Below are 12,945 nucleotides of genomic sequence, written 5' to 3'. Positions count from 1 at the left end.
CAATCAAATCTTCCTGTCTTGGCAAACTCTTTTTTAGTGATTGTACCAGTGTCTCAAAAAAACCCCAAAAAGCCTCACCCAACCTAATTTTCTTGCTCTGGTATTCTGTAGTAGATAGTTATCATGATAAATGCACATGTTCTTTATCCTTGTATGTAATCTTGCTCTTTGCATTGCTGATCTTGAAGTAAATATATAAAGTGTTGTCTTATAACAGAGACAAATGATGGGGGAGAAGAGGCAGAGCCCTGGAGTGCCATCCTTCAAAGTCCATCTCTTGGAGGTCTAATTCAGCTGTAGGAGCAGAGAGGGCAACCTTGTAATATTTGCCCTTTGAAATGCTATCTTTCAGAGGTGACCTTTAAGCTAACTTGGGAGTCTGACAACCTGGGGCCTCAGCACAGGATCCTTCTCTCTGTCAGCCCCTCACAGCTGCTATCCCCTCTGCCTCTGCTCAGAACAGTCCCCCCTTCTGATTCTATGTCCCTGGCTTCATAACTTCTGCTACAATACAGTCAGCAGACTGCTCCCTTTCTCTTCCAGGTGCTCCTCTGAGGTTATGGTTCTGTTGTGCTCTTTACAGACCTTATTCCTTCCAGGTTTAGTTCTTCTCTCCAGTAACAAAGTCTTGCAAGGACATTACAGTACTCTGGGGAGAGTCATGGTCCCAAGCACTGCACACTCATTTTGGAACTTGAGCAAATGTAAACCATGAAGTTAATCAGGAAAGAACTCAAACACTCTTGTGACCTGGCAGGAGTGAAATATCCATGTGGCAGCATACAAAATTTGGGAAAACTACATTAAATGCTTTCCAAGAGCAGAGGAGTCCCCACTCCTCTGGATCACCATCAGCCATTGCCATCTCTAGCCATGACAATTGTCCAGGTGTGCTCATGCTTGTCCAGGCTGTGACAAATGCAGGTGTGTCTGACAGCAGCTTTTAGGAATTCAGGCATCCATTTCCATAGCTTTTGGAGTGCTGAACCAAAGCTATCCATTTAATAAACAAGCTGCAGAAGTTAGAAGGCAGATCCTTACAAATGCAGCTGAAAATTCAGTAAAACTTTTTGTAAGGGATCAGATCTGCATTGCAAACTTCAGGAGTTATTTTTAGTTTCTTTAAAAATAGTGAAAGCTTCTTGGGGTCCACACTTCTCCTAAGGGCTGCTTCACTGAAAATTCCTCCTGCTGAGGAATCCTGCTGGAGCTCTGGTGACACTTCCAAGGTGCCTCAGAAGCAGAGGCTGTGTTTACTGGGACACCACACATTTCCCCACAACTCCTGCAGCCAGGACCCTTCTCCCACCTTGTTTCCCTTGGCTCACCTGCACTGAGCAAAAGCCTTGACCTGAGATGGAATTTGGCCTGGAATTTGGCCTGGAATTTGGCCTGGAATTTGGCCTGGAATTTGGCCTGGAATTTGGCCTGGAATTTCAGCATTTTTCCAGTGCATTACCTGTCAGCCCCTTGTCCCTGGTTAGCCAGGCAGCTAATGGAACCCCACTGCTGTCTCTGCACTTCTCCATTTTCTGGACTGAACTGTGTTCTTTGCCTAGAGAGTGGTTTGGGGTTTTTATCTGTACCATTGTTTCCTTGGCTGACTCCACCGTGTTTGTTTTCCTAAATGATAGCCAGCCCCTGTTTTGGGGGAGCTCCATATTACTCCATCAATCACTTGGAGGGGACGTTGACACAGTGTTAGGTTCTTTTGAGTAAAACAAGGCTGCTTTTATTATTTTGTTGTGTATTATTTGCCACTATTCCCACTGGACTGGGAAAATTGAGTTTTCATAGGCCTAATCTCCTCAGCTAATGTTATGAGCTAAAGCTAAGTAGCATTTGTTGGAAAACAAGAGGTTCATTTTGTGCTCAACTCATCCTTTTGTTTGCTAGAGATGTAACAGATACTGTGCAGGAATTCAAACCAGGTTTTTTTATTCACTGTATGGCTCAAGTTCTACTTAGATGGTTGCTATTTAACTGGTTGCTATTTCTATTTCAAATATTATGTTTATTTTTATTTTTATTTTTATTGCAAATATTATGTTTATTTTTCAAAGGGAAGATTTTTGACTCAGTATCTATAGTTGAAATAATGTCATGTAACGCAAAGAACAAATTTGTGAGAGTTGTGCAGGATGATCTGAAGGGAAGAACCAATAGGAAAGAGAAACTGAATTTACAGAAGATCTGAACAGAAAAACCTCTGATGTGGCCAGAAATAGTCCTGTGACCATCAGATATGAATTAATTTGTTAGGTGGATTAAAGGCCATGTGAAGGGTGAAAGGGAAATGGGGAAGATGGAGTCAAAAGCCTTTTCTCTGCTGGAGAAGAGCAGCAAGTTTGCAAACCAAAAAAGTACTGGTGGGGTTGTAATTAGAAGCATGAGCAGTATTTTGGGGAAAGGAGTAAAATGTATGAGTGGTTTCTGTTCTGGGAAGGAAGGAAAGCTGCCAGAGGAGAGGGTTGCTGGGTGTGTGAGACCGTGGATGGAGGCTGGGGAAAAGTGACACATTCACAGGGACTGGAGATTCCTGCAGGAAAGCAGAACACATAAAATTGGGTGCTGTTCCCCAAAATTGTCTGTTTTGCAAAGAATCTGAAGAGCTGAGGGGTTTGTGTAACAGATCTATGTAGGAGAGATGGGACAGGATTTCTGTTCAGGAAATCCAGACCGAGGGAACAGGGATGTCAGGCAAGACCAGCTCATTGGAGAGGAATCACCTCGTGTTTGGATGTTCTCCAGATGAGCTCCAGAACACACAGGGAGCAACTTTGGACATTCTACACATGCCAGTAGTGAGTGGGAATTTTTTATGGTGTATCCTTGCATTCATGGCTCCTTGAATTAGACTTTCTAGTCTTTTCAAATTCTCACCAGGTAAGAATTTTTCAAAGTTTCTAAAAATTTTTGCATCATCTTCCTCAGACCATTGTTACAGATAAAAGCAAATTTTTTTTATGAAATAGCACAGACTTGTCAGCAGTGTAGTTTCACCTTTCTCCCCCATCATTCTATGACAATATTTATTTCCTGATTACACCTGTTCAGCTGTGTTGGATCTGCCTCCTGACAAGTTTAATACAGTAGATGACATTGATTTAGAATTGTGAAAAGCCTATGAGTGGAATTTTCTTTTTCTTATGAAAATATTAGAATGGCTAGAAAATATAAGTTTTTAAAACAAGTCATATTACATAACAAATGTAATATATTTCATATGCCTTGGGACTAAACTTTGAAATACTCTGTTCATCCTTTGCCATGGTGAGCACTGATCACTTTCTTCTACCAAACATTTCCTGCTCCTTAGAGAGCCTCAACATTTGTAAAGAAACTTTCCCTCTTATTATTTATTATTATTTTCTATAATTAATGATGTTGAAAAACTAACAAATTTCTAAAATCCTCTGTAATTATCATAATCCACAAAGCTATTTAAAAAAATCCATGTGAGGGGTTTAGTGCACTGTCTGCTGAAAGGTGTCTAAAATTCTGACTTTATTCTAATACTGACAGATTTGGTAGTAACAGAACTCTGGCTGGGGAAAGCTCAGATGTCTCTGCTCCTTCTCCAGGCCAGGGGCTGGAGTGGGAGCCACAAACTGCAGTGGAAAGCCCCCGTGGCAGGAGTTCTGGGGAGATTTTGCACCCTGGGGTCCGTGTGGTGCTCCCCATGCAGCCCCTTCCCTCAGCCAGAGCAGAGAACTGGGGGCTCTGCTCCCACTGAACAAAGATTCTTCTCCATGAGCAATTTTCTTGCCTGTCGTTTTTTGGATAAGAAGCAATTTTTAAAATGTGTTGTCAGAAATCCATCCCTTATGCAATAAAAAACTCAAAAGCTGTGCCTGATGACATACAAGATGTCCAGATCTGCATTGGCTCCTTCTCTGCAATCTGTTTACAAAAGTTAAAAAATGCAGCAGAATGAGTTGGTTTGTAAAGGTGCTTTTTTGAATGCTAAATCATTGCTGCAAAACTGAAACACTAAAATTTGTCTTGTTTCACTATATGAGAGTCATCTGAAACAAGTTTTATTTTAAATTGAAACATAAGATAACACAAATAGAACAGAAGGATAAAGTACACAAAGTCCATTCTCAGTGGGAAGGATTGTATGAATTGAATTTATTTGAGGTTTCTGTCGAGGTTTGTGTATGTGCAAAACAAAAATCTGAAAATTATATATGTGCAATTACTATCATCTTTTCCAGAAGTATTCAGCTTAAACTGCCACGTGGATATTTTTATCTCATGAAAATCCCCATGAAAATACTTTTGATGATACTTTTTAACCCAAATATTAATTACTAATACATTTTGAATTTTAAAAATGCATATGCCAAAGTTGTATTTTGATCCTGAATGAGTAATCTGACTTTTAGAGCTGTGATGTACCTCATTTGCCATTGATGTAATGTGAGCTAAAAAGCTTAGCATATCTAAAACTAATTCAATAATTTTATGCTTCTCTTGAGATTTCTTTAAGCCTGCAAGGGATTGGAAATTCCCAAGCAGTGCTTAGGAAACACTGAAAAGAGAAGTTCTTCTGTCTGAGGTTTGAAGTATTGCACGGAGTCATATTTCTGCTGCCTCCAAGCACTCTGTTTTAGCCATGCTAACAAAGCTGGGAGTTTCTGGAATTACAGAAATGGAATTAGAGGAATGGCAGCTGGGCTCAGTGGACCCTTGCCAGTGGATTTTGGTGGTTCCCTTTGAAGGGCACTCCTCGTGGGAACACCCAGGGACCAAATCCCTGCATCCCCCAGGACAGGTGTGCCAGGGAGCCCCTCAGGGTCAGCCCCAGTGCAGTGAAACAAGAATTCAGCTTGCCTGGCCAGCTCCAACCATTGCCAGGAATCTTTAAAATACTTCAAGCGTGGACTGAAATAGTTTTAAGAGTTCCTAAAACTTTCTGTTCCATTTCTTGTCCAAGGTGAGTGTTTGCAGGCAAATTCCAGCAGCAGTGTGGCAGGAGGGCTGTGCTCCTCCCCGTGCCTCTTGTCCCAAAGATCCTGCTTGTTTTCCTTGGCTTTTCTGTCTCATCATTTGTCCTGTTTGTGTCCACCCCTGAGCCATAAAGGGAAAATCCCTCTGTTATCCGAGTAACAATGGGATTACAGGTCTGTGAGGGGTTTTTTTGTTTTTCTGTTGGTTTGGGGTTTTTCTCAGTGTTGCATGACATGGTGCTATTAGTGTTTTTACAGAGTAACAATGATGAGAGAGGAAACTGCATTCCAGTGGCAGGTCACCTCCAGGTTAAAAGAGGAAAAAAATAAGAATTCTCTGTCATAATTGCCTGCCATGGAAGGAATAGAGCCTGAACATTAATGTCAAGCCTTTTGTACTGAGTTGTCATCTGAAATATTCCTGGTACAAGCCCAAATGTGCACAAGAGGGCACAATGCAAAGTTATTTACACAAAGATAAAAGTGCATGTGGAGGTAAAGGAGTTATAGACCAGGACTAGAGACAAATTTAAATTCTGTGTCCTGTTTGAGCCTTGGAGTTTACATTATTCCATCTGCTAAAACTCATAAGCAACTGTCCTGATTTCATGAGCTTTCTGATATCAAGACCATTTTCATAAGTCAGATTTTTTTGGTTTTTTACTCTACAAGAATTTACCAGATATTTTCACCACGGTCTTCCACAAGGGTATAAAAAATGTGAAATGCTGACATACAGAGAAATATTATTTGTTTTCTTTAAGGTAGGTAAACTTTCAGAGAAGCAGGAAATTATCATTTCTACATACCTGGCATTGTATAATTTAATGTTGTCTTCCCTTGACTCATGGAAACTACAGAGGAATGGCAAAGGTTACCTGTGTCATCCAATTTGTTGAAAAAAAATTTTATTTCACTCTTTTAGCCCAGGATGCTCTTGCTGGTTTGTGAATGTCCATGTTTTTCCTTGTCATTAATGAAAATATTCAAAAAGCTGGAAAAAAATTATATTAGACTAATTATATTAGTCTAATCAAGGTCTAGCTATGAGGACTGAATTAGGGAAGAGTATTTTTGTACTCCTGAACCACAAAGGAAATTATTTACACTCAACTGGGCAATAAAATGATCTTCAGAGAGCAGCATTAGGCTGAAAAGATAAAGATCATGGATAAAACTTTGAGGAAAAAGAACCCCAGATAGTTGGTTTGGGTTTGATTTGGTAGCAGAAGAAAAGCTCACTTTAAATGTGAAATATCGTGAAACACTTCACTCTTTTCTGAGAGGCAAAGCTTGAATTCTCACAGGTCTGGTTCAGATTCATCACAAGTTCTGCTGGTTGGCTGAATCCAATTCCTCCAGAAATGCAGGTGAGAACTCCAAAAAAAGAGAGTTTCTATGCAAAATGTGTGGTGCTTGGTGTTAGAAGTGAGTTCAGGGAGCCAGTCTCTCAGCTTTCCATGAGTTCCAGCTCCATCTGGGCCTGCAGGGGCAATGCCATGGATTTGATACAATTCTGCTTTTTGAGAAGTTACTTATTTATTTATTTATTTATTTGATGGGACATTGGAATATTCTGACTGAACCCATGTGTATCAGCTAATGCTGCTTGGGGAAGGAGCAGGGAAAAAAAGCCCTGTGAATTTTTAATTTACCTGAAATATCTGGTGCATCTGTAACTCCATGAATTACAATATTCAAATTTGAGGAAGGTAATGTGTAGTATCTTTTACTTTTTTACACAGTATTACCTTCTCCAGAAGCATTAGCACTAAAAAAAATTAAAAGCAATTCAGCTGCACTAATATTTCGTTGTTTTCAGCTCTAAATGTTTCATTTCTTCACCTAACATTTAATTTATTATAAGAAGAACTTTAAACAAGCTAAAATTTCCATTTGCAAAAATAACCACCCTGATGAGATTAAAATCACAATTTCTCAATTTGCCTGTGGAAACAGATTAGTGGAATGGATTCTGTTCTGCACTGAATGACAGACAGATTGATGTGTCAACAGAGAAAAGAGTTATAACCATCAACGTGTCTCTCATTGTTTGACAGTGATTTACTACTGTCCAAAAGTCTGTTAGCTCAACTCTCAGATTGAGTTTTTCAGACTTATTTGAGGTGTCACCCCTCAGAGGCTTTGTCTGTCAGCCCCTGCTGCTGCAGGGGACCCCAGAGTCCCCTTGGAACTTCTCCTGCTGCGGGGACAGGCTCCAGCTCAGGGCGCACATTTGGGGTTTAGAAGGGCTCTGCTGGAAACTCAGAGCTGCATTTTATTTTTGTGATTTCATTTTCAGGTCTGAAAGGCACTTTTTTATATTAAATGGATAATCCTGGTGAATGGCCAAATTCTGTAAAACCAGAAGATTTCTAATACAGGCATGATCAAGGAACGGAGATCTTTGAGATGCAGCATCTTCACCTTATTTAATGAACGGGTAGCCCAGGATTGGGTATGGAATTAGTACAATTTAACACCTAAATATCAATTTCTGTGCTGTTACATCCCAAACTTTAGCTCAGGCAATGGGGAAAGCCTTGAGATCCCAAATCTTTGCTGAGTCAGCAGGAAGAATCCCTTTTCCTTTTCTTTGGGTTAAAGTATTAATTTTTCTCTGTGCTATCACTGGATTTTCAGAATTGATTGCATTAGAATATTTTCATTTACCATTGATAATTTTGTCTTTCCAATTTTAATTGTGTCTACCTTTATTTATGATCTGATAAAACAACTTGCTGTTGATTTTAATGCAAACAAAAACTGATCTTTCTTAGTTAGTGAGCTTGATAATCTATTTGATCATCTTTGTCACTCTTACTAAAAGAGCTTGCAAGAAGTGCAGCCTGCACTAAAAAGTAAATTTTGCAGTGTAGCACTCATCAGAGTAGGAAGTTGCTTTCCTTCATTCCTAGTGTCATAAAGAAAATAGTGCAAGTGCTGGTGTCAAATTTTAAAATTAATAATTTTAAAGCTATTGAAACACCTTCAAAAGAAAAGAGTAATTTCTATCAGAATGGACAAGGCTGAAATTCTGTCTTTGGGGTTTTCTTTTTCTCTATTATTTCAGTAAAACTCATATATCCAGATTAATGGAACACTTCCCAGCCTATTTTCCCAGTTCTCTGTGTCTGTGCTTTGCTTTTTCTGAGCTAGCTTTGACCAGCCACCACATTTTTCACATCTCTTGGAAAACCACTGTGTCCTTGGGCCCTTTTCAGCCACGTGACTGAATTTTCACAGGAGTTTTCTGTAATCTGTGTTGGCATTAGCAAAGGACATCCTCATGTCCCTGACTCTTGGCTTGAATATGTGCTGATAATTGTATTTGAATTGAGAAGTAAATGTAAGGGTTCAATACATACAGAGTTAACAGTGACTTAATTCTTGTTTGCTCCATCCCCCTCTGTTGCCTGTTCTTAAAAACTTGCTGGCTTTTAATGAAATAATTTGGTATTTGAATGAAGCACATCAGGCCACCATCTCAGTGTCAGAGTTCTGCACACAGAGCTTTCAGAGGTGCTGATTTGGTGTTTCATTCCTAGGGCACCTGGATTTCTGAGATCTGCAGCAGTTTATAACATTGAGTCTAGAAGAAAGCTGGAATATCCACTGAATTCTCAGGGAGGGTAGGGCTGTTCAATGCTTGCCATTAAAAGAACTTTAAAAATAGCAAAATAGTGTATGAAAGCCATGTACATTGGAAATTAATGGTTTGTATTTGGAGGGGGATTCATAACTGAGTGAAATGTTCCTCAGGCTGCATTTGGGATCACAGTCAGGCACTGCACAGCACCAGGAGCAGTGTCCAGCACAGCCCAAGAAAATTCTGCAGGGTTGTTTGTTGTCCAGAGTCCCAGCATCAATTACTGTGACAAATAAAACTCGGCCTGAAGAAGGAATTGCAGTTTCCCTCACAGGGAGCTGATCCTATTGTAATTCAGCCATCCCATCTGTCAGAGCAGCATCCAAGGTTTCCAACAGCCCATGTGTGACCTGAGCCCTGTGTTTCTCCTTTAATGGCCTCATGTCAGGAAAACAATTGTGTTTGTAATGTCCCAGGAACTCTCAGGGCTTTTTATTAAACAATGTGCATCCTATGAAAACTATTTGGTGATAGCATCAGGTTCCAAATTAATGAAATTTGGGGGAAAATATGTGTAATTTCAGAACACTGAAGGTTCTCAGGCAGCTTTGGTTGTCCCTTGAGTCATATTTTAACTAAACCTCAGGGATTCCCTTCAGCAGCAGCTGAGCTGAGGGACAGGCCCAGGATCACTCTGGCTCTGTAGGCAGGTTACAGCAAACCTTAATTTCATTTGCCATCTTCAGAGCACAGTTTATTCAGTTCTAGGGACTAATAAGTATCTATTCCACTCTCAAATCTGATGGAATCTGGGTTCTTTTTTCTCTTTGTGTTCTGGCTGTTGGATTCCTCAATAATAACACTGGAACACTGGGCCAAGAGGGAAAAAAAAGAGTTATAAACCCTCATATACAAAATTATCTTTTTTGTTGTTAATTTTTGTTCTGTGCTAGTTATTCACTCATTCTTGAGTGAATATCACACAAGTTTGTTGTTAATTTTTGTTCTGTGCTTGTTATTCACTCATTCTTGAGTGAATATCACACAAGTGATAACCCTGCAGAAGAATTCAGGTATTCTACATCCTTGGCACAAACTGACACATTTCCAACACATTCTTCATTTTTTAAGCTCCTGATATTTTTTTTACCTACATGCCAGAAATCTTTAGATTTCCTGTATTCTTTAGACCAGGGATAATCTTCAGATTTCTTGTATTCTTTAGACCAGGTGTGTTTCAGAGGAACAAAATATTGGAACCAAATATTCCAAAGTTGCTGGTAGAGCTGTGGAGTCAGGCATAAAAGCCACTGCAACACCCTCAGTTTTCCCACAGTGCAATTTGAAAGTTAATAAGGATTTGATAAATAATAATTGTCAGGATCTTTTGGCTTAAACATCTTAATTTTTTTTTTTAACATATATTAGTGTCCTGCCAAATCTTTTCCTTTGACTCTCTCTGCTTTCTGTAGACTTTAAAACTATTGCCTAGGGATTTTTCAAGGGAAACAGACTTTTTTATAAATTACCAGCAAAAAGGATAAAATTTGGCATTAAATTAAAAGACAACAAATCACTTTTTTTTTTTTTTTTTTTTGCTGTTACATTAATTATCATCAAAGGTTTCATTAACTGATTTCTTATCAGCAAAGTCAACAACAAAATTGGAAACTGGACAATTTTCTCCCATTATCAAAAAAGAAAACATTTTACAGCCTCTTTTTTCTCACTTTGTATTTTCCAGAAGAATGCCTACAGCATGCAGATTGGACTCAAAAGTCCTCAAATCTCTTCCTGCCTTCTTTGTTTTAACTGGAGTTGAAAACTGTGGTATCAAAAAAATCTATATGTTAGTCTGAGACTGTCTGAAAATAGGCTTCTGTAGATCATTAATACAGAAATATTGAGTTTAGGATGCTGTGACCATTTTAAATAAGCTTGCTTTTTTCAATAGTTATCTAATAATTATTCAATAATTCAGTAATTATCTAATCATCCATGATTACTCTTCTATCTCCTAAACTCTCCTTGAAGCTGAGGTAAAATTACTTTTAATAACCTTGTTGGAGATCAAAATACTTGCCAGCTGAAATTTCAGCTCAGCTTTCCTGGAGCATTTGGGCTGCTCAGCAGCCATTTAATGGGGAAAAAAACCCCAAAAAACCCACAAACTCTTCTGTTCTGTTAGGAATTGTCTGGTTTCCCCTTCCAGGGGGTTCAGTGCTCGTGGTGAGAGGAGTTGTCTTTGCAGAGAGGGTCAGCACCAGCACAGGGCTCCTGCTGAGCTCCCTGGGCTGCCTCTGGAAGGAATTCCCAGAGTTCACAGAATTCCCAGAATGACCAGGTTGGGAGAGACCTTCAGGATCATCCAGTCCAACCCAGCCCCAACCCCTCACCCAAACCCTGGCCCCCAGTGCCACATCCAGGCTTGTTAAACACCCCCAGGGATGGGGACTCCACCACCTCCCAGGGAGAACATTCCAGAACTTTATCACCTTTCTGTAAAAATCTTTTTCCTGCTATCCAGCCTGCATTTCCCTTGGTGCAGCTGAAGAGGAGGGAAGCCTTGGGATGATTCCCTGGATTTAATCCACAGTGAGAACATGGCAGCATTCCTTACCCAGCTCAGGAGCTGCTGCAAGAGGTCTGGGAGGTTTGTGGGCTGTAATTATCCCCAGTAATTTAAGAATCCATTTACCTTCTGCAGATGGAGATACAGTTTAATCAAATACAGTGTAAATCAGCCTTTATTAGGCACATTCTGCTGGCTATTATGGAGGTGTTAACGTTTAAAATGCTCCTGTATTAAAATGCTTCCCAGGTGAACAGGCACAGGTTTCAATTGTAAAACAGAATTTTGCAGTAATGACCAAAAAAGAGCTTTTTCTTCAGAATTTGTGCTACTTTGAACAAAGGCTCTTGGTAATTATAATCCACATACTGTGGTCACTCTGTAAACCAAATTACTTCTTTGGAAAATAGTTACTGAAGTACTGATTTGGTCAATAATTAACCAAAAAATTGTGAAGCTGAAAATTTGCAGCAATGCATTTTGATATTAAGATAACAGTTTCCAGATTTGCTTTTAATTACTTTAAATGAAGGAATGCAAATCCAAATTCCTCCTGTAAATCTTTGGTTGTGTGTGAGTTGAGATATATTTATGTTTTTACATACAGAGCTCCAGTTTGGGGAAATTCTGTATTAATATTATTCTTCTTATTGGGAGTTTAAAATGAAAATGCTCTGTGGATTTCTCTCATTAATGGTGCAGCAAATGAATTCTCCATTTGACACTTGAAGGCAGCCCAGCCTCCAGGGCAGACCTGCAGAACAGAGGTGGTTCCACAGACCAGCACCAAAGCTGGGCTGCTGTTTGTGGAGTCCTGTGCTATTAGGAGGAACTGTTGGTCTGCACTGATGACCAAAGCATAATTTTCTAAGGCTTTTCTAGTCCAGAGACAGGAGCATCTTCCTCAGAGTCTGCAGAGGTCTGTGGTGGTCTCAGGTACCAGGTACAGCCCTTTCATGGCAGATACTCTGGATGTTAACAGGATATTCCCATCTTGAATTCCAAAACTTTATGGATGGACACTTTGGTGGGAATGCTAAGTGTTGGGATCTGACACTGTTTTGACTCAGAATAGCTTAATACCCACTTTTTCAGGGTAGGGAATAAAAGTTCCTTCAGTCCTTTGAGAACCCAGTCTTTGAAGAAGGATTAGAGCTATTTTTATGAGGAATAAATCTGGCCTGGAGTGTCTCAGCTTGCATTTACTGCAGAGTTCTGTGTTTGGTGACTCAAAGCAGTATTTAAGGATTTCATGTGCTCAGTTAGCCCCTGGCTACTGCCAAGGCCCTTGTTCAGTGGGTCAGGTGAAGTGGGCTGAGCTCCTCCTGGCTCACTGGACACAAAAGCCATGGAAAGCTGTAAATGATGATGTGAAGATAATGGCAGGGATCAGACCAGAGGGAAAAGGTGGAATGAAGAATAGCAGCAGGGTGGAGAGCTGCATTCCATTTTCATCTCATGTCTCTAAAATTGAATCGTGGGTGCAACACGAGCAGGGCTTCTCCTCTAAAGCTAAATGCTAATCATCAGCTCTGGGAGAGTTCTCTCTTAGACACTGCCCTCTAGATTTATGGGAATTGTGAGTTTGGCTTACTCTGAATCTTGAGAAAATAACAGAAATGGAAGGAATGCCAGCTGGCCTTTTTGTTCCAAGGAATTGAAAAGAAAAGGAAAAGCAAACATTGGATGGGGCTGATGCTTGTTTGCTTTCTGGGCAAGAAGCAGCATCCAATTTCCATTTCTACATCCCTCTCAGGGCTGCTGCTTTCGAGCTTCCCCACGTAAAAAGAGTGGAAATAGTTTCTCAGTTCACAAGTGCCACTGCTGGC

The sequence above is a fragment of the Haemorhous mexicanus genome, chromosome 14, assembly GCF_027477595.1.
Source record: "Haemorhous mexicanus isolate bHaeMex1 chromosome 14, bHaeMex1.pri, whole genome shotgun sequence".
Taxonomy (NCBI): Eukaryota; Metazoa; Chordata; class Aves; order Passeriformes; family Fringillidae; genus Haemorhous; species Haemorhous mexicanus.
Note: the sequence above shows the minus strand (reverse complement) of the source record.